We start from the raw sequence: 20523 nt of genomic DNA, 5'->3' as shown, positions 1-20523 counted from the left end.
CACTGCTAATAATAAAAGAAGTCTGGTGAAAGGTACGCAAGAGTTCTCTGTACTATCTTTACAATTTGTCTGAACATCTAAAATTAGCTCAAAATATGAAGTTGAGAAAAATGTCAAGATGTACTCAGTACCACAATAAAAAATTAATGTCTCATCAGGAGTTTTATAGCTGGATCCAGAACTAAATAAGAAACTATCATAAATAAATAAATCCTTTAATTTTTTTTAATAAAAGAAAATATAAACCACTTGAAACACCAACCACAAACCATGCCATCTCAGACTTGCCAACAAAGCCTGGAGACATAGCCTGTATATCATACAGAACTAGAACTTGCCATTCTGTCATTTAGCTTGCTTTTCATATTTCTGAAAGAATCTCAAGGCATTGTTTAGTTCCAAGCTGGGGAAACATTTTGTTCCAATCACGGCCCAAAGACCCATAGAAAAACATGAGCATTAGTACAAAGCAACTTTTGCCCTTTCAGAGATACAAATGTATGTTAACATTCATGTAACTTTAAACTTAAAAGAGTTTACATAAAACTGTTCCACAAATGCAAAGAAAAAAGAACAAAAACAAGAAATGCCTGTTATGGTTTGATTCTGGAATGTCCTTCAAAAGCTCATGTATTAAAAACTTGGTCCCCAATGCAGAAATGTCCAAAATGGGGCTTTGGAAAATAATTAGATCATGAGAGCTCTAATTTCATTAGTGAATTAATCAATTTGATGGATTAATGATTTGAATAGACTACTGGTAGGTGGTGGAAACTGTAGGCAACTGGGGCATGATTGGAGGAACTAGGTCCCTGGGGGTGTGGCCTTGGAACTATCTTTTTTCCTGGCCCCTTCCCCCCCAACACACTTCCTGGCTGCCATGATCTGAACAGCTTTCCTCTGCCTTCAGCCATGATGTTCTACTTCACTTCAAGCCCAATGCTATGAATTCAGTCAACCATGGACTGAACCCTCTGAAACTGTGAGCCAAATTAAATATTTCCTACACTGGTTGAGTATTCCATTTATAGCAATGAAAAGCTAACTAACACACACTACCCTTACCTAAAAATAAAACAAACAAACAAACAGAAAACCCTTTTCCTCACATTAGGAATAGTTTATGGAGTGAAAGGAAAAAAAGAGATGAAGGGAATTGCCTGTACCCTTGGGTGAACCCTGACTAAGTGGCTGATCCTTACAGAGGGTCCTAGAGAATGAGGCTGGATAAGGTGTTGTGTGAAGCAGCCCTAAGTCAGAAGCACCTGAGAGTAACTAGAACATGTGTTCTGGTGAATAATGAGTATTAAAGTTCATGGGTGAGTTTTTGTTTTCAGGGTGAATTAGATCTTCCATTTATAGTGCTATATCCCATTTTTTTTTTCTCACAATAGCCCTATGAGGCAGGTTCTATTATTATCCTTCTTTTATAACTGAGGCAACTGAAGCTAAGAAACATTGAGAAACTCACCCCAAGTCATATATCTAGTTAATTGGGGAAGGCAGGCTTAGAACCAGAGTTATGTGACCTCAGATTTTGATTTCTTAACCACAAAGCAGAAAGAGTCAAAAGATGAGCAGACACACCCAAGGAGGAGAGGATGGGCACAAATAATATGAGACAGCTTAGCATTTGTTTCAAGAACCTGAGCTCTGCTTTTAATGGCTGCTGGGATTGTATTCCAGGCAAAAGATTAGAGCAAACAAGGAAACACCAATAGAAACAGAAACATAAAATCGTTCTCTTTCTCTGTCTCTCACACTCATATGTTTGTGCATACACACACACACACACACACACACACACACACAAAAATCCTAGGCTCAGAGGAAATGGAAATGGACCCACCATAGGTAACCACACACACCTAAGGGAAGCAGTTATTCTCTCCTCTAATGCCAGCTCTCTAGGGCTCTGTCCTGAGCAGGCCTGGAGCTTGGCAGAGGCACATCTGGTAGGACAGTGACCAGGAGCTCTTTTACCCAGAGGGAGTGGTTTCTGAAAGTGGTTTTTGCTCACACACCTGCCAGCTGGTGATCCTGAGTTAAGTTGGTCTCTAAGAAGTCTTCCCGCCCAACCATCTAGGTAGGCCTTCCTGCCGAATGCTCTGTAATCAGCCATTCTTCTCCACAGCCTGTTTTATGGTAATAATTAGTTAACCACTTCAGTTAATTTATCTGAACTCTGTCTTTCTCACTTCTACCTAAGCTCCATAATGACATAGTTTTTCTTTTTCTTTTCTTCTTAAACAGTAAATCATCAGTTTTCAGGACAATCCTTGGCACATAGTAATGCTCAATATTAGTTGATTAACATGTGTTTGGGGCAACTCCCTGTCTATTAGTTATTGCTGTGAAAGACTAATTTATTCAACCTTCTGTACTGTTTGCAGATAGACTTAATATCCAGCCCAGAGTGCCAGCCTAACAGGTTCGAGCTCTAACCATCCCCCTGTTCTGACTCTGGGGCTGGATCCAACTTCCTTCTAATGATGGGTGTAAGCATGCTGATTGGGACTGACATCTCTGAAATTGGATCCTGAGGCTGAAGACCAGAAAGCTCAGAGGCTCCTAGTTTGTCCTTCTGCCCTGGCTACCCTGGTATGTAATGCTTTCTAAGCCCCTTCTCTACCTGAGAGCCATTTTTCTACTGGGAGCACCAATTGCCTGATAGCCAGAGCACACCTGAAATAAGTCCCATAGATGGCAAGGAGGCAGAGGGGGATACTGCACTTGACAGTGTCCATTTTGAACATCAGCAGGAACATTTTATGATAATTGATTGACTTTTTTCTTTTTTTAAAGATCTTCAGACTTACATGAAGACTAGAAGTGGTTAACGTCTTAATCTTCAGATAAAAATGTGACAGAATTGATGATACCCAAGGATGCTGTATTAATTGATGGGATTTTGTGTATATTTTAGGGAAAAGAGTTTTTCTTCTAATGAAAGGACAGTAGTAGATACTGACAGAGAGGATAGAGAGAATAGGGGGATTAACTAGAATGCATAGTCTTTATTTGCTTTTTTCAGATCCATTTTCTTTTATTTTTTTGCTCTCTTCTCTGTGCCCTAAGATCTTGGACCTTTATCACCAGCATAAACCAGGCTTCCAGTTGGGCCAATGACAAGCCCTGGCAAGAGACTGAAAAATAGGAGTACAGAAAAAGGCTAATGGACTAATTCCCTAGGTTGCTTCTCAAGTAGGGATAGGTTATGCATTCCTAAGGCAGGAGGCCACAGCTGCCTCCAGGAAGTCCTCTCCTTTACTATTGCTCCCAGTTGTTTCAGTAAGCCCTCCTTCTTGCTTTTTCCAGTTTAGAAATGGTAATACCTCCCTGCTATTGCTAGTTCTGTGGCACTCCACCACCTTTTCTAATTTTCCTGTATCTTGTCACATATCTGTACATAGTGCTTTAACTAAATTTCCTCTGATCACTTCTTTTGTGTTCCATTGCTTTCCTGCCAGGCTTTGACTAATAGAGCCATATAAAAGGAGGTGAGTTGGCTGCAGGGAACAGAATACTTGGACAACCTTCTTGCTAGGGAGAATATTGGGACTCAATTACTCATGGTATTGAGAAACGGAGGTGACTCCATTTTTGAGAAACCAGCCTCTACCCCAGGGGAAAACCTGTCCAAGGAAGGGGGCATGACCTTTGTCCTTGGAAAAGCCCACAGAGCACTCCTGGGCACATACTCACCCTGCTGAGTTGCTTGTCTACAAATAATAAGAGATATCTGCAGCGCCAGGTGTCCCTGACTCAGTTAGGCTAGGTGAGGGCCCTAAGCAACCCCCTAGCAACCACCAATCAGCATGAGACAAGGAAAATACCTGGGATGCCAGATGACCCCCAATAATTTATGGTGATTGATAACATGTTGGGAAACTATGTACTTTAGCACGTACACCCCTCATGGCTTAAACCAATCAGTTCAAAGGAACCCCCCTTTTATACTAACCAATCACCCCTACCCAACTTGTTTCTGCCAGTGAATGTGCTAATCAATGTTAAGAGTTGTTGTTTGATTTTCCGGCGATGTGGAATGATTTGCTGTGTGATGTTGTGACGCATAGAGTATCCCCAAAAAAACCTATAAATCCTCACTGCACAAAGGACCAGGACTCACTCCCTGGGACGCTGTGTCAGGAATGGTTGTGAGTCCAGGCTCGAGCTTGCAATAAAGACCCTTATGTGATTGCATCAGATTCAGCTCCTGGAGGTCTACTGGGGTCCCATGAATCTGGCATTACAGTATCAGATGGAATGCAGATGACAAGCAAGCTGCTGGAAGATGACTGTGACATATAGTGGCTAAGGCAACAATAGAAAGTACAAAGAATGTGTGGTTTGGGATGATTGTATTTCATAACCGTGGAGAGAAAATATAAAGAAAAGGACAAATTTAAGACATTGAATGCCCAATCCTTGGCATTTTTGGAATATCCAAAAGTATACATCACATTTTTGAAGAGTCCCTTAGATCCTATAGGCACAGAGCAGATGTGTTTTAGAATTAAACCCAGAGCCTGACTGCAAAGGTGCAAGTTTCCAATGTCAGTAAAAAGCACAGCACCATTAGGTCTCTTGTGCTGTTAAGGCATTGATAGGGAAAAAGTAGGAACCTAAGATTTATGGTGGGTATGTTTAAGTAAAAAAGTTAAGATTGAGAACTTTGACTCTTTCTATCCCCTGAACATTCCTTGCCAACACGAACATTTCCCCTCCCTGCTCTAAGGGAACAGACTCCCCCAAAACAAAAGCTACCAATTGCCAAACTTTTCCATTTAACTTGTCCTTTTGCCTGTGGCAAAAAGCACACTAATTTTTTGAAAAATGAACGTGGATTTATACAATACTAAGTGTGATGATGTTATTTGCAGTCTGGCACCTGGTATGCCAATATAGACCAAGAAAATGCATTTTTTTTTTCAGTTTCTATTAACAAAGGTAATCAGAAGCTGTTAACTTACACATAGCAGGGGATGTAGTACACCAACATTATCTTAATTCAGAACTATGTCAACTTTCTTCTCTCTGTCAAAATAGAATTCAGAAGTGAATCACTATTTTAATGTCTCAGGTGATCACCACACTGGTCCATTGCACTGGTTACATCATGCTAATTGTACCTGGTGACCAGGAAAAGCAAGAACCCTCAATTCTGGGTTGGGGTTGTAGCTCTTTGGTACAGCATTTGCCTAGCAGCACATGTGAGGCACTGGGTTCGATCCTCAGCAATATATAAAAATAAATAAATAAAGACATATATTATATATGTAAATAACCCTCAATGCCTTATAAAATACATATATGATAAAGGAAATGAGATAAATTCTGAGAAAATCTAGGGGTCTGACATACCTGTGAAATTTCTATGGATCTGACAGTAAAAGTATGTTAAGATACCCCTTTAAAAATTCGAAATAGGTTGCTGTACTTGGCACCTCTCATTACAAAGAAAAGGCCGTTTTGGATTTTGGAGGCAATCTGTACCATGTTTGAGCACACTTCTCTCGCCCTTTAAGCAAGTAACACACACAATGCATCCAGTTTTTAATGTTGTCCACAACAGAAAAGTCTCAGCATCAGGTTCAGACTATGAGACAAACTGCCCTTCCTCTCAGACTTTGTGACTTAATAGGATTGTACTTTTTCCATTGTTCTGGAAATATCAGACATAGATGATATAAGGCATCTCCTAGTTGCTTAAGATAATGCCAACCTGGATATATTCTTCCTCCTGCTATTTAAATGATTCTGACTGAATACACATGAATTTTATTGAATATGTGTGTAGATTCCTTCAGTCTCCTACTCATCTTCTTCCTTCTCCCTTTCTTATCTTTTCCTCCTTCTCCTCTTCTACTTTACTCTTCCTTTTTATTTTTCAAATAAGTGTATATTGAACGTCTATTATGTGCCAGTGATTATGCTAAGCATTCTATTCTTTGAGTCCTCAGTCAAAGAACCATCTGCAACAAGACTTTTTCCAGATGGACTTTTTCTCAAAAAGTGTTACAAATATCTTTATAAAGACCCAAATTTGCTTTGTTTTCAGATTTTACGAGATAGCATGGTTATTTTTTTTTTTATCACATTGACTAAATTCTCTGAGAGAATTTCTTCTTCCCCTGAACACCCATCTTTGGGAAGGATGCAATATATATATGGAGCAAGAACGAAAGGAAGGTGTAGTCACATGACTTTTGGTGGCCCATAGAATGGGAGATGTCAATCAGATCACTCCCATAATCTGTAATCATTTCCATGTGAAATAGAATGTTTCAAAAATTAAAGCAGTATGTCAGACAGGATAGACTAGGGTTATACATAGTAACTCCCAAATCTCACTGGCCTAAAACAACAAACATGATTTCTTGCTCATATCATACTTTTTGTTGTCTTGCTGTGGGTGTCACTCTACATCATCCTTGTACAAGGACTCAGGCTGATAGAACTTCATCTGGAACTTTACTGGAACCATGGCAGGAGGGAGGAAATGACATATTGTACACAGGCTTTTAAAGGTGTCTATCTGGAACTAACATAGGTCATTGCCATTTGCTTCTCTCTAGTTAAAGCCATGGTTGACCTAAGGGAGTTGGGGAAGTACAATTCTACCATGTGCTTCCAAGAAGATACAGATAAGCTGTTGAACAGCACCAATCACCATCACAAACCAATTTTACCAACCCATTCAACCCTACTTCCCTCCAGAAATCCTTATATAACTACCTAAATATATTATAATGAAAAAATATATTTCTTTGGAGATAAAAATTTGACCAATTATCAAATAATATAATAGTGATTCCAAAATATAGATAGTGATTGTATTTATGTGGTGGAACTATAAATGCTTTATTTTCTTCTAATTTTTGGCTTTAACGGGATTATAGATTTTCTAGCATGAGCAAGTAATATCTTTAAAATTAAAAAATCAGAAACTATAATTGCTTAAAGTATATTTATGAGACAAAAGTAACATGTAAATATGTTTATGGCTTATTAAATGAAAAGATGAATACATAAAATTTCATCTATGTTGATAAATACATCTATGATCAGAGTGAAAGAAATAGGTAAGCGTTTGAGTGGCTGTATATTAACGAATTTTAGAACTACACAATTTTTAAATTTTTAATGTAAAATAAGTGGTAGGCAGTAATAAAGAGCTATCCCATTTGAGACTAGAACAGGAAGTATGGAAGTAATGTTACTTTCAATTTCTGTGTACTATGATCAAGGAGGGGACAGGCTGTGCCAGAGTATGGCAGAAAACCAAAGGACAAGGAGCAAGGAGACCTGGACTATAATTGTGACTCTAAAGCTAAACTATTACATGATTTTTTTCAATTTATTTAACCTCCCTTGGTCTCATTTACTCATCAGAGAAATAAAAATGTTCACCAGATGATCTATTTTTCTTTTCTTTCTTTTTTTTTTTTTTTTGAGATTGGGTCTGGTTGTTTTGCCTAGGCTGGTCTCAAACTCCTGAACTCAAGTGATCTTTTTGCCTGCTGGTATTATAAGAACATGCCACTGTGCCCAGATAAGATGATCTCTATATTCCCTCTGAGCTCTAAAATTCTTTAGGTCACATGAAGTACAAGGGCCCTAAATCCCTATGCAATGGAATGTGAAATATCATACAGAATGCTCTATTTTTCTAATGTGCCCAGCAAGATGATCCTATCACATAATAGGTGTTTAATAAGTGTTTGCCAATCAGAATTCACCTTATTCAATAGTGATAAAAATCCTCCAGGTAGATAGTATTGTTCTCCTTGTTCATTTTAATGCTCATGTAAGGATTGAATTTGCATACCCTATATGTTAGAGAATACGCAAATTAATTTCAATGCAGAATATCTCTTAAAATTCTTAGAAACAGGGTTAACTTTCATCTACAAAGCAAAACTGAACATTCTGATAATGTTCTTATGGAAGACGTCTACTCAAAAAGAACATTTTGTAAGAAGATTACACAGCAGTAGGCACTGTGTTGTTTAATGAAAAATTAGTAACCTGGTCCTTCCTTTTGGGAGACTTGTAGATTAATTGGGAATCAAGTTGTGTATTTATGAATAATGAGAAGCACACATAAAGTATGTTATAAAAGCAGGCAAGATTTCAAGGCAAATGCTGATTACTGTCCCTCAATTCTTCAGCCTTTGCAGCTGTCAGGGATTGATTAGGTCCCTTCACAGGTCTCCTTTAAACCAAAGGAGAAACAAGCATTTCTTTCCAATCAGACTGGTTCCTTGACACACTCTGTTCTTTCTCATAGACAAGATTACACCCTTAGTATTTGTTAATATTTTGTTCTGTCCTTTGATTCCTAAACTCATCTTTGTCCCAGTTACTGCCTTGGCTCCCTACTTGTCTCCAACTTCTACAACTTAAAGCTACTTCATTCCAGTCTATTTTAGTACACCAACCCCAAGGTCACACTCGAAGGACTTGATTCCCTCTCAGGAAAATCTCAAGAGGCATCACAATACTGGATTCTTTTCCATAGAGAGCATAATCATCCTTAACACAAGAAGCCCAAATAGTTTTTTTTTTAATTGCTTACAGCACAGCTAAATTATTGGAAAATATGTTGGGAGGAAAATTCAGCAAATTCCCCAGTCTTGACTGTTTTTAATTATGACACACAGATAATGTTTTTCTTCCTTAAGCTGGATTTTGAATAAGAAGACTTCAATCAAACAAATCACCAAGGACACAGAATTCTAAATTTGCTCAGTTTTATTCACTGCTGCTCACCTGTTTACATGCATAGACATTCCCAATCCCATTGCTGCCTCTGCAGGGTTGGGAATTATCATGGGTTAGAGGGTTCATTCAGAAGAATCACTTCTGGGAGTGTTGTGGTGACGTCAACTTTGATTATAATGGCAAGGGAAAGTGTTGAAGGTCCATTTCCATTTCTTTAACCAAACTTTTTAAAAATACATTCAAGTTCTTGTTTCTCAGGGCTTTTTCTCCTTGATTACTGATGTGGTGCATGATTCCAGGCTACAGTAGTTCTGAATAAAATGAGTGACCATCATCAACACTGTTCCAAAGTATATTTTAATCCTGTCAGCTTGGCTCCTTCTTTTTTGTGGAGAATTCAGCACACTTGTTTATAGATATTTACTTTGTTTTTTTTTTTTTTTACTTTTATATTCTTTATTAACTTTCCATAGCACAAACCTTGAGGGAAGGAGTGTAGGAAACCTGTGCCAGTGTCGGTCCATTGGAGCAGAACCAGCTTCTCACTGTACAGTGAGTGAGGGGAACCACTTTTCTCCACAGTGACAGCTGTCCTCTACCTCGTGACCTATGTAACCTTGGCATGCCTGGACATATTTAAAAATCACACCTAAGTTAGATTCTTCCCAAAGTCATGCTTGCCTACCTCAAGGTAAGATTTGCCTTTGCTGATTGTGTCCCAACTGTGAGTATGGGCAAACTTCAGCATAGCTCCAAAGAGGAAATACTGCCCTTGTTCAAGGAAGAAGTAGCTTATATGCTAAAGGAAGATGTATGCACATGTGGAGAATCAGGATAACACATACGTGTGGGTGTCTTGAGGACACTGGATCAGGGATAGTGGTGGGAGGCAGGGATATGAACGTGGGTGGGATGACATGGAGCACTCTGCCATGACTTACTTGCAGCACCGTGTCCCGGCAAGAACTCCTGTATCCTATCCAACATGTTGCTTAGATGGCTCTACGAAGCTTATACATGATGATGGCCTACGGCAAATGAGGTAGAAATGCTGGAACTGTCTTGGCATAATATTGAGAAAGGACTCTAGAGATTCAAGGAGGTAAAAAATATCAGAATAAACAGCAGGGTTTCATTAACATTCTTGCTTTCTGTCTCAGTATAGTCTGCAGGGATGTTGGTGATCTTGACTTTCCATAGTATATAATACTATAGATCTAAAACATTAATGACATTATACTAACTGGATCTGATGAATAAGCAATGGGAAAAACTCTAAATACCCAGGAAGAGCATATGCATAAAGTCTAGAAGGGTCTAGAAGGGAGATGATAAACATCTGATTATCATCGGTGGTCTCAGAACCAGCTACAGCCATAAAGACAATAGAAATGAAGGGAGTGGAATTTATTAGACCATTTTCTACATGTGACTTTATATTATCTCCAGTTTATCTGGGCATTACAGCAACAACCAGTTCTGGTTGCACAACTTTGCAAAAAATAATAATAATCTGTTAGCACTTCACCCAGGCCCACATTTTGTAATTGTTGCTTCCAGCCCCGGGGACTCTTTAATGATGAGGTGTGGAATAGTAAAGAAGTCACTTGACACCCATGAACAAATGTAAATGAAAGTTAGTTAACAGTCATGGAACAAGGTGTGTCTTAATATGGCTCAAAGTCATTGGATAAATGTTCCCTTTTTTCTAGTCTCAGTTGAGCATTTTTAAGATGCATTTTATAAATTGGCTCCTCAGAATGTCTTGGCAGGACTGAGAACCAGCTACCCATAGTGGCTTCCAAATCAATAATTGCTTCTTGGATTTCCTTTCCTATTTTGCTCCTCATTCCTTCACCCTTGGTTGCTTCTTAAATAGACTACCTACATGTGAGATTCTGCTTTTTCTAGATTCTACTTTTTCCCCAAGAAGGAAAACCCACAATAAGATTATTCTTCAGTGACCTGGTATCACTCCACTTACTTGGGGGAATTTCATCTTCTATGGCCACATGATCTAAATGGGAAATACCATATTTTCAGGTAAAATTGTCTTCTTGGCCACAGTAGTTGGTCAAGGGATAGACATGGGCCATAAGATGGACCAATCAGAGTACTTGCAAATTTTTCTATAGCTGGAGCTACTGGAAGAAATACCCTTCCTTTCTCATCATAGAACTATAAGTGTGTAGGTTTTCAGCTACTCACAGGCATGTCCCCTATGACTTGAAGAAATTGGTCTGAGAGAATGAAACTAACACCAGAAAAATTTGGAGGCAAAATATAAAGTGAAAGTCTCAGAATAATCTAAATCAATCATCCCTAAATCTAAATCTTACAAATGTACAACTCTGTGTATATCACAATAAATTTCTTTTTTTTTTTAATTTAAATTGGATTTCTTTTACTTGCAACTTAAAGAAATTTTATATGCCAACAGACTACACATAATTCATAGAAATCATGTTTTTAAAATAAACCTCATGTGTGTCTCTAACTTCAGTAAAATAATTTTATTCCACAAGTATCTTCATTTTTGAAAAATATGACTAGGAAACATACATAGTTGAGGAGCAGTGTGGGTGTAGCTATTCAATAGATCAACCAATTCTAAATTATGTGCCCTGGAGCAAGTGACTTACTTACCTCAGCCTTAGTTTCCTCATTTATATCACCAGAGTTCCATGCAGAAACCACCTTAGGTATTTCGAGCAGAAAGAGATTTAGCACAAGGAATTTGATGCTTCCAAAATCATTTTTTGCCCAGAAAGACTAAAAGACAGGAAGACCACCTCTCATATCACATTACCACATTGCTCCTGCCACAATTCAAATATCAGGAAATGTCAGAGACTCTTATAGATAGATCAGAGCTTCTCTGATCCTTAAGACTGAGCATTACCTGCAGAGCACAAAATATGGCCTGACTTGCAAAATTTCATATCTATCAAAATTATGCTTCCTGGAAGAATGTTGTCAGTATCCCCTCCCTCTTTTAAATATTTTGAAAGTGTCTTGTTGGCAGACAGAAACTTCTGATCCCTTTAATACAAGGTAAAACACAGAAGAGGGTAGAACTAAATGTCGATCGACAGTAAACAATATCAAACACAGAGGATAATGCATACTTCAGAGGACTAGGGATGATTAAATGTGAGTATATACAAAGTGGGACAGAGTAGGGATTAAATGCATGACAAGAATATAGAACTAAAAAAAAAATAAAAGTGGAATTGCTGTGGTGCTCTATTATACATAATTCCCCTTTATCAGTCTACATACAGAAAAAGAATCATCAGCCATTTCTATGAATATATAAAAGATCTGTGTGCTATTGTATTCTTTTCAAATGCATTTGCCTTAATCTATGTACTAGCCATGAGAGATAGATAAAACCAGATTTTAAGAACTATGAGATTTTTTCTGATTTATATAGTCAGGAAGTGGCAGAAATAGACTTTGAACTTGTTGCTTTTTAACTTTGAGGTTCATGGTCTTTCCTCTGTACCAGGATAAATTGTACCAGAAGTACAGAGGACCTCTGGAGTCTAAATAAATTAATCCTACTTGAGGAAATCTGGGAAACCTCTTGAAGGAAGCAAGATTTAGGCCTGGCCTTTTGAAGGATTCTAAGGAACTATGGAGGAGAAAAAAATACATTCCCATGGAGAATTCCTGTGGAAGTCAGACTGGAAGCAGGTATGGGCAGCTCCAGCAGAGGAGACCATGGCTGACTGCCAAAGTGTTTGTTCTATGGGCAAATTCCTCCTGACCTTAGCCAACCTGCGAGGTGTGGTCAACTCTGCCTTGCATTAATGTGGATACTAGGCACAGAACTCTCATCTTTGATCAACTCCATGCAGTACAGGACATTGTGGACAACGGGGGTGGGGGACTCACTTTGTCATCCTTTGGGTACAGAATACACCATCCAGGACTACAACATGTCAGTCATCACTGGTAACAGAGATTTACAGATTGTCAGCATCATATTGTGTGTCCCCCTCCTGGTCACTACTAGCCAGCTTCCTCCTATGTTTACCAGCATCCAAGAGGACTATGATGAGTATATGCTGTCATCCGTCACCACAGACATCTTCAAGTCAGCAGTGGCTCACCTTGATACTGGACAGCTAATCACCCCAAGAGAGCTGATCTCCATGTAGGTGAGCAATGACTTTACAGAGCCAGGAGCAACTTTGGGGCTCATCTGGATGATGTGTCTTTGATACTTTTGACCTTAGGAAGGCATTCACAGAAGCAGTGGAAGACACAGGTGACTCAGCAGGAGTCAGAAGCCAAATTTGGAATGGAAAAGCTGAACAAAAGAAGAAAGCAGCTATCATCTTTGCGAAGGGTAACTCCAAGGCATCCAGCCAATCCCCAAATTACTTGCTGCTGTGGGTGATGGCCTGAGGGAGTGAGATATGCAAGCTGGAAGCTGCAATGAACACTGCATACACATCTTTGCACTCTGGGAGCATCTGACCACAGGCAGGGTAGTCCAGCCTCTTCCAGCTGCTCCAGGGGCGACTGCCCACCTGTGCCTCCTTAGCCCTGATGAACCTGAGCACTGCCTTCCCTCTGCCCCACCCCCAGAAATGTCATAACTGGTTTAAAGTGAAAGAAATGAAAGTGAAGTCAGATCTCTAAGAGAGAGAGAGAGAGGAAGAAAGGAAGGAAGGAAGGAGAAGAAAAATAAGGAGGAGGAAGAGGAAGAGGGGGAAGAAAAGAAAAGGAAAAACACTCCAGGTAGAGGTTAAAACTAGAGAGAGGAAAGTATAAAGCATATCTGGGGAGTGATGAGTGGTTTGGGGCCTCAGACTTCAGAAGGCAAGAAAGCGTGTTCCAGACCAAGCTCGATGAGCCCAGCAGACCAAGGAGGACCACAACGTGTTCTGCAATTGCTCGCCACTGTATCCTCCTGGGGTAGCATAACTCCTGGCACACAGAATACTTAATAAATATTTGTTAAATCAATTAGTTGTAAATGAGCCTAGGAATATTGTTGGCTAAAGATTTAAAGAGCTGAGAATGCATGGCCAGGTTTGAACTTTATTCCATGTGCAATAGAAGCCACCTGAGGATTGCAAACAAGACAAGCATATCACTGAATCTGTGAAAACATGTTCCTAAGGCAGCCATGTGTAGAAGGCACTAGAGGACATGACCAAAGGTGATATATATATATATATATATATATATATATATATATATATATATATACATATATATAATATTTTTATTATTGTATATTATATAGTATATAAGTATAATATATATTGTATTTGTGTGTAAGTCACATGGAAGATGGGATTACAACTGTGAAAATAGGTTAATTTAAAAAACCTAGGTCATCGCAGGAGAAAATGTAAATTGAGTAATACCTGAAATCAAATTATGGTTCAGAATATAAACAGCACTTTCAAAAGAACATAGTCAGATGTAAGAGGTAAAGTCATTCCACACATTCTTTTCTCATAAAAACTGGGGAAAATTTTATAGAAGATAAATGCTAACATTTGCTTAATTAATCAGGGATCTATCCACAGTAAGTACAATTATTTTAAAATGAAAAACATTCTTAGAAAAGTTTAGAAGGTATCTGAAACAAATAGCTTACAAATTATTTTGCAGATACCCTCACATAATCATAGTTTATCTATAAAAAAATGAATATTACATAATCACAATAATGTCCACTTCATGAAGTTCACCCATGTGGAATAAAGGTTGCTATATTTTCTTCCACAAACATGCTTTATGAATGCCTGATCCTGCGTTTGAATATTTTCTTTTGTTAAGTATCATAATAGGTTTGATTTTATGAAGGTAAACCTAAACTGCGTTTGTGAAAACAAAATTTTCTTCATAACAGAAGGGTTGGAGTTCTTTGGGCTATCAAGAAGGGAAAGGGTGAGGAGGGAAGATGGAGGACCAAGAAAGGGAGATAGGACAATAAAGTTCTGAGCCACCTGATGTAGCATAGGATAGGACAAAGGGATCTAAGAACTAGAAATAGGAGCAGCCAACTGTTAGTGCTTTAAAAAAATAAAATGTTCCAATGAAGCCACTACCACTGCTTCTGATCACCACAAAAGTTAAAGTGAGTAATAGATGAGTTACGTCAAGCTGCTGAAGCCTGTTATTCAACAGAAGCTCATAAAAGTGAAGTGATTTCCCCAAGACGACAGTGTGTCAAGTAAGAGATTCAGAATACACTCTCCATCTGTCTACCCTGTCACTGGACAGAGCACTGGGGAGGACATCAAACTGTTCTCAAATCGCATAGTGGAGATTTAAGCATATCTCAGTAGGATAAGTGTTACATGGAAAGCTTACATACAGAACCAAAGGTAAACACTCTACCTGAACACATCTACTGAAAAGAAAAAGCAAAGCAAAGAGTTAAACTTCTTCCAGCACTTGGGAAGCTGAAGCAGGAGGATTGCAAGTTCAAAGCCAGCCCAGTAACTTGGTGAGCCCTGTCTCAAAATTAAAAAGGGCTCGGGATGTGGCTCCGTGGTTAAGGCTCCTGGGTTCCATCCCTGGTGCGAAAGTGAAGAAGGAATGAAGGAAGGAAGGAAGAAAGGAAGGAAGGGAGGAAGGGAGGGAGGAAGGAAGGGAGGGAGGGAGGGAGGAAAACTTCTGATAGCAGCCCAAGTAATCATTTAGTCTCTCTGAGACATAACTCTGAAAATTAAATAAATTAAAATAAATATTGCTCATTGACTATCTTAACTGATTCAGTGGATTCCTTTTGTCAACAAATATTAAATTTACTACTCAGAAAACCCAAATTGTTTTTTATTTATAATCCTCATATTAACCCAAAGGATTCTGAAAGTATAAAAAATGACTATGAACATCCTATAACATTTCAACTACATTTCACTGAATAAATCGTATATAATAAACTGTGATATTATTGCATATGTACTTGTATTTCCCTGTCTACTTCTGCTTTGCATTTTTTCAAACTACCTTATAAATAGTACTTAGTGAATATGTGCTGAATTGAATTGATACTCTCCCTGGAAGTAATAATGTAAATAGACAAGAATAAAACCTAAGTTGTCAGTAATTTAAAATGTTTGCTTTTAAACGGGTAACAATGCATTTATGAAACTCTAGACTTACTGTTTCCCTTATGAATTTAAATAATTTAGAACAATCTATGTTGATATCACATGTTTCTTCTAAAGAGCCTGTTGCTGACCATGGCATTCAAGACCACACCATTTAAGTTATAGATGGCCATTGCCAAGCCCACAGACCTTCTACTCACCACTAGCCGAGAGAGAGGTATATTCAGTTGCTGGTTTTGCTTAGAAGGGAGAAACAGCTCCTGCAACCCTGGGGAATTTCTTTTAAAATTGTATGCAAAGTACATTGAGAGAGAAAGAGTTATAAAAGTAATCTGTTAACTTCTAAAAATTTGGAAACTTTAGATATATATTAAATATGAAGAAGAAAAGAACATAATCTCTCAAAGCATTTCAGTGAATATCCTTCCAGTCTATTTTTCCTCCTTTTTTCACGGTTAAGATCACATTTTACATTTGATTCGATATCCTGCTCTATACCGTATCTCTGTACCCACCATATATAAGAGCCCAAGGCAAGTCCTTAGTGACATATATAAGCATCTCCTGAAGTTAAGTTAGAATAACAAACTTCAGGTTCTAGGTAATGATTAACAGCAGATTCATATGTTAGACATAGGGGCTTTGAAGTACGAAATTCCTTGAAAGATTAGTCACACACATATTTCATGGTCAGGAAAATAGAAAGCACTCATGTTTGAGGCACTGATTAGTATTACAGAATACTTCCATGCCTTCAGGTGCATGACACCCACAGAAATAACAAATGGCAGAGGAGTGGTGATTGTGGCTGCCCACTGGGTGATAAGGGCTTTGTGGAGCAGCCTGTTCACAGTTCCCAGCCATTTTTCTCCTCTGTTCCACGGGTGTTCTCTGGGCATGTTAGTTCTCCTTCCCTCTTAGCATGTGTTCTCTCTCTCTCCCTCTCTCTCTCTCTCTCTCTCCCTCTCTCTCTCTCTCTCTGCCTCTCCTTTATATTTGGAGTCACCTTAGGTGGTTTGAAATAAAAAATTAAAGGTCTTATTCCACTGTGTGACTATGTTATTTGCTCAAGGCCCCTTCTACACTTCCTGGAATGCTAATGTCAAAAGGATCCCTTGTGTTCTCTAACATTCACTTCTAAATATGACCAATTGCCTTTTCTCTGGGTTAAGAGAATGCCCTACTGAGATGTTTCAGAGATAGCAAGATTTTTTTTTTCCTTTTTAAAAATTTGTTCTTGGGCTGAGGATATAGTACAGAAAAAAAAGTTCTTTTTAGATATATATAACAGTGGAGTGTATTTTGACATGTTAAACATACATGGAGTGTAATTTATTCCAATTAGGGTTCCGTTCTTGTGGTTGTAACATAACATGGAGTTTCACTGGTCATGTATTCACATATGAACATAGGAAAGCTATGTCTGATTTATTCTATTGTCTTTCCTATACCTATCCTTCTTCCCTTCCCTTCATTCCCCTTTGTCTATCCACTGAACTTCTATTCTTCCCTCCCCCTCCTCATTGTGTGTTAGCATCCACATATCAGAGAGAACATTTAGCCTTTGGATTTTTGGGGCAGAGATACAAGATTTAATCTGCCTAGATCTAATTCCTGCTACAGGAAAACTCAATTCTCATGTTTATCTTTGTAGCTAGCACTCTACTTCCTGTTCCTAGCTGCCACCAAAGTTATCCACAGTGACTACCAATTTTTTAAAAGTCCAGCCTCTGAGCAGTGTATCTGGTCTTCATGGGTTCCCTGACTTTTGCAGCTGATTGGGCCAGTAGTTTCTCAGCTCTTCTGTCCTTCTCCTGGGGTCTTTGGAGAGAGACTCGGGCTTCGGGCTCTAACTTTGCTGAGCACTGCTTCTCCTGAGGGATCTGAGCAGCTACTCACATCTATTAGTGGTCATGTGCATCAATTGGGAACCCCTCTGACTTTGGAAATCATCCACCAGGGCTTTAAGAATTTTCCTGGTGTATCTGGGACTGCTGGGCCTGGGAACACAGTAAGTCTCCTGAACCTCCTGAGCAGTTATGATCTCAAGATGTCTTTTGCTGCAGAAACATCTGCTGTAATGCTGGGATTGATATCTGCTTTAAGCAAAATCCCAGTTTTAGAAACTGACTATCAGAGTGATGAAGCCAATGGGGCAGTGTTGCTTAGGATAAAAAAAAAAAATGTTTACATTACTACCATTTACGGAGTCCCCAGGATGGACCATGTTCTCAACATGCATTATTGGGCTGGGGTTGTGGCTCAGTGGCAGAGCACTTGCCTAGCATGTGTGAGGCTCTGGGTTCGACTCTCAGCACCACATAAAAATAAATTAATTAATTAAATAAAGGGCCATCAACATGCATTATTTCATTTTAATCGTTATAACAACTGTGCAAAATTAGGTATTTATTTAATCCTAATTGCAGGTAAATAGAAGCTGGGACAGACTGAGTGACTTCCCTGAAGGCACACAGCTAATAAATGGCAACTGAAATTCAAACCCAGGTCTGTTTGACTCTAAATCCTTAATCACCATAACAGCCTTTTTCAGAGAAAACAGATCTACTTCATTGCAGTAAAAGCCAAGTCATGTTGTTATTAAACAGGTTATTTGGAAACTGCACTAATCAGTCAATGATTTACAGGGTCCAACTTAATGCAAGGTACATTGGTAGGTCAGAGAAGGACAAGTCAAATTATGATATGATCCTTGCCTTGAAGTTGGAGAGATGACATCAAATAAAATGCTGAATAAAAATGCAAGAGTTAGCGGGTGGGGCTGTACCTCAGTGGCAGAGCACTTGCCTAGCATGTGCTGGGTTCAATCTTTAACACCACATAAAATAAAATAAAGGAATTCTGTCTATCTACATCTACAAAAAATAGTTTAATGCAAGAATTAAAGAACAATATTAGGCGATAAAGCAAGAGATACAACAAATAACACTTACGGGGTAATTTACTAGGCGATAAAGCAAGAGATACAACAAATAACACTTACGGCTAATTTAATGTGTATCAAACCTTGTTCCAAGCACTTTATAATAAACATTTTTCTTATTGTGGTAAAAAATGCATAGCATAAAACTTACCATTTTTAAGGGTAGAATTTAGCAGTGCTACATTCACATTGTTGTGCAACCATGACTACCATCCAGCTCTAGATTTTTTTTTTTTTTTTTTTCATCCTGGTCTGAATCTCTGTGCCCATGAAACAATGATTTCCAGTTTCCCCCTTCCCTTCACCTCTGCTAGCTTCTGTTCTACTTTCTGTCTCTATGCATTTGACTATTCTAGATACATAAGTGGAATCATATATTATGTATCTTTTTGTGTCTGGCTTATTTCATTTAACACAATGCCTTCAAGGTTTATCTATGTGTCCAGAATTCCTTTTTAAGGATTCGGGATATAGCTCAGTAGTAGAGCAGTTGTCTAGCATGAATGAAGCCCTCAGTTTGATCTCAGTGCCACAAATGAAAAAGAAGAAGAAAAGAAAAAAAGGAAAGAGGAATTCATCAATGGATGAATGAATAAACAAAATGCCATCTATACATGCAATTTTGCTTATCCATTTATCTTTGATGGATATTTGGGTTTTTCCAAGCACTTCTACAAAAATTAATCTGTGAGGTTACTATTATCCCCATTGTCAGATGAAGAATCTAAGACTGAGATAGATTAATGAATTGACCCAGTAAGTTGAATTTGAATCCATGTAAGGGAGCCTGAAGTCTTAACCATTGTTCTCTGCTATCCCTATGTCTTTAAGTGAGAGCTATAGGAAACTAGATGAGATCCCCCACAGGTTAGATTGGGATAGGAGCTCTTCACAGAAGCTGTGGCTCTATCTCTGAGCATTAAGGGACACAAAAAAATTTAAATAGACTGTGGACTATAAGAATCAAGCTATCAGAAAGTGGGATCAAAACTTGCTTTGAGAGAAAGAATTGTGTAAGGGCCTGTAGGGCCAGCCATTTTCTGCAATGGAGATCATATTCCAAGCAAAACATCTGCTTAAAAGATAAAAAGGCAATTTCCCAAGCTCTTCCACACAATTTGCTTGGCAGGGAACCAACTGGTCAGGACTGTATTTCCTTAAAAATCAGCCACTGGGCATGGCAAACCAAAAGAGTTTTGAAGGTAAACACACACCTTCCCCTAAAACTCATCAATACATTTAACTATTTAATCAAATGACATTTTAAATGTCCTCAAAGCCCTATTTAAAGAAACATCATTTCCCTTTAAGTGGTGTGGATTACAGGTTGCCCCTGTTTCCTCACTTCACATTTCATGCATTGATGACCAACACCAGCTAATCACATCCATCTTTTCACTTCTTTACCTCCCAGTGTTATTCTTTCTGCTGAGGTCTGAGTAGAAGTCAAGAACAATTGATAAGTTGCTTAGAGCCACTAGTACTCTCTCATGATAGCTCTCTGAAGCTCCAAGACAATGAGCTCCCTGAAAGCAAAACTTCTGTCTTTTATTATCTCAGGTCCCTCAGATCTTAGCATAGCCATCCAAGACTTGAAAACATGGTCTTGTGAATGAATGGCATGGAACCAAAAGACAGGGACTGCCTGAAATGAAGACAACACCCTCATTTGGACGTGACCACTCTTCTAGTATGACAAGTCGCAAATTATTGACATTTTTTGGACTTCAGTATCTTTATTTGGAAAAATATACATCATAA

This window comes from Callospermophilus lateralis, chromosome 7 (genome assembly GCF_048772815.1).
Source record: "Callospermophilus lateralis isolate mCalLat2 chromosome 7, mCalLat2.hap1, whole genome shotgun sequence".
NCBI classification, from domain to species: Eukaryota; Metazoa; Chordata; class Mammalia; order Rodentia; family Sciuridae; genus Callospermophilus; species Callospermophilus lateralis.
The sequence above is the reverse complement of the archived record's forward strand: the minus strand, read 5'-3'. Positions refer to the sequence as shown.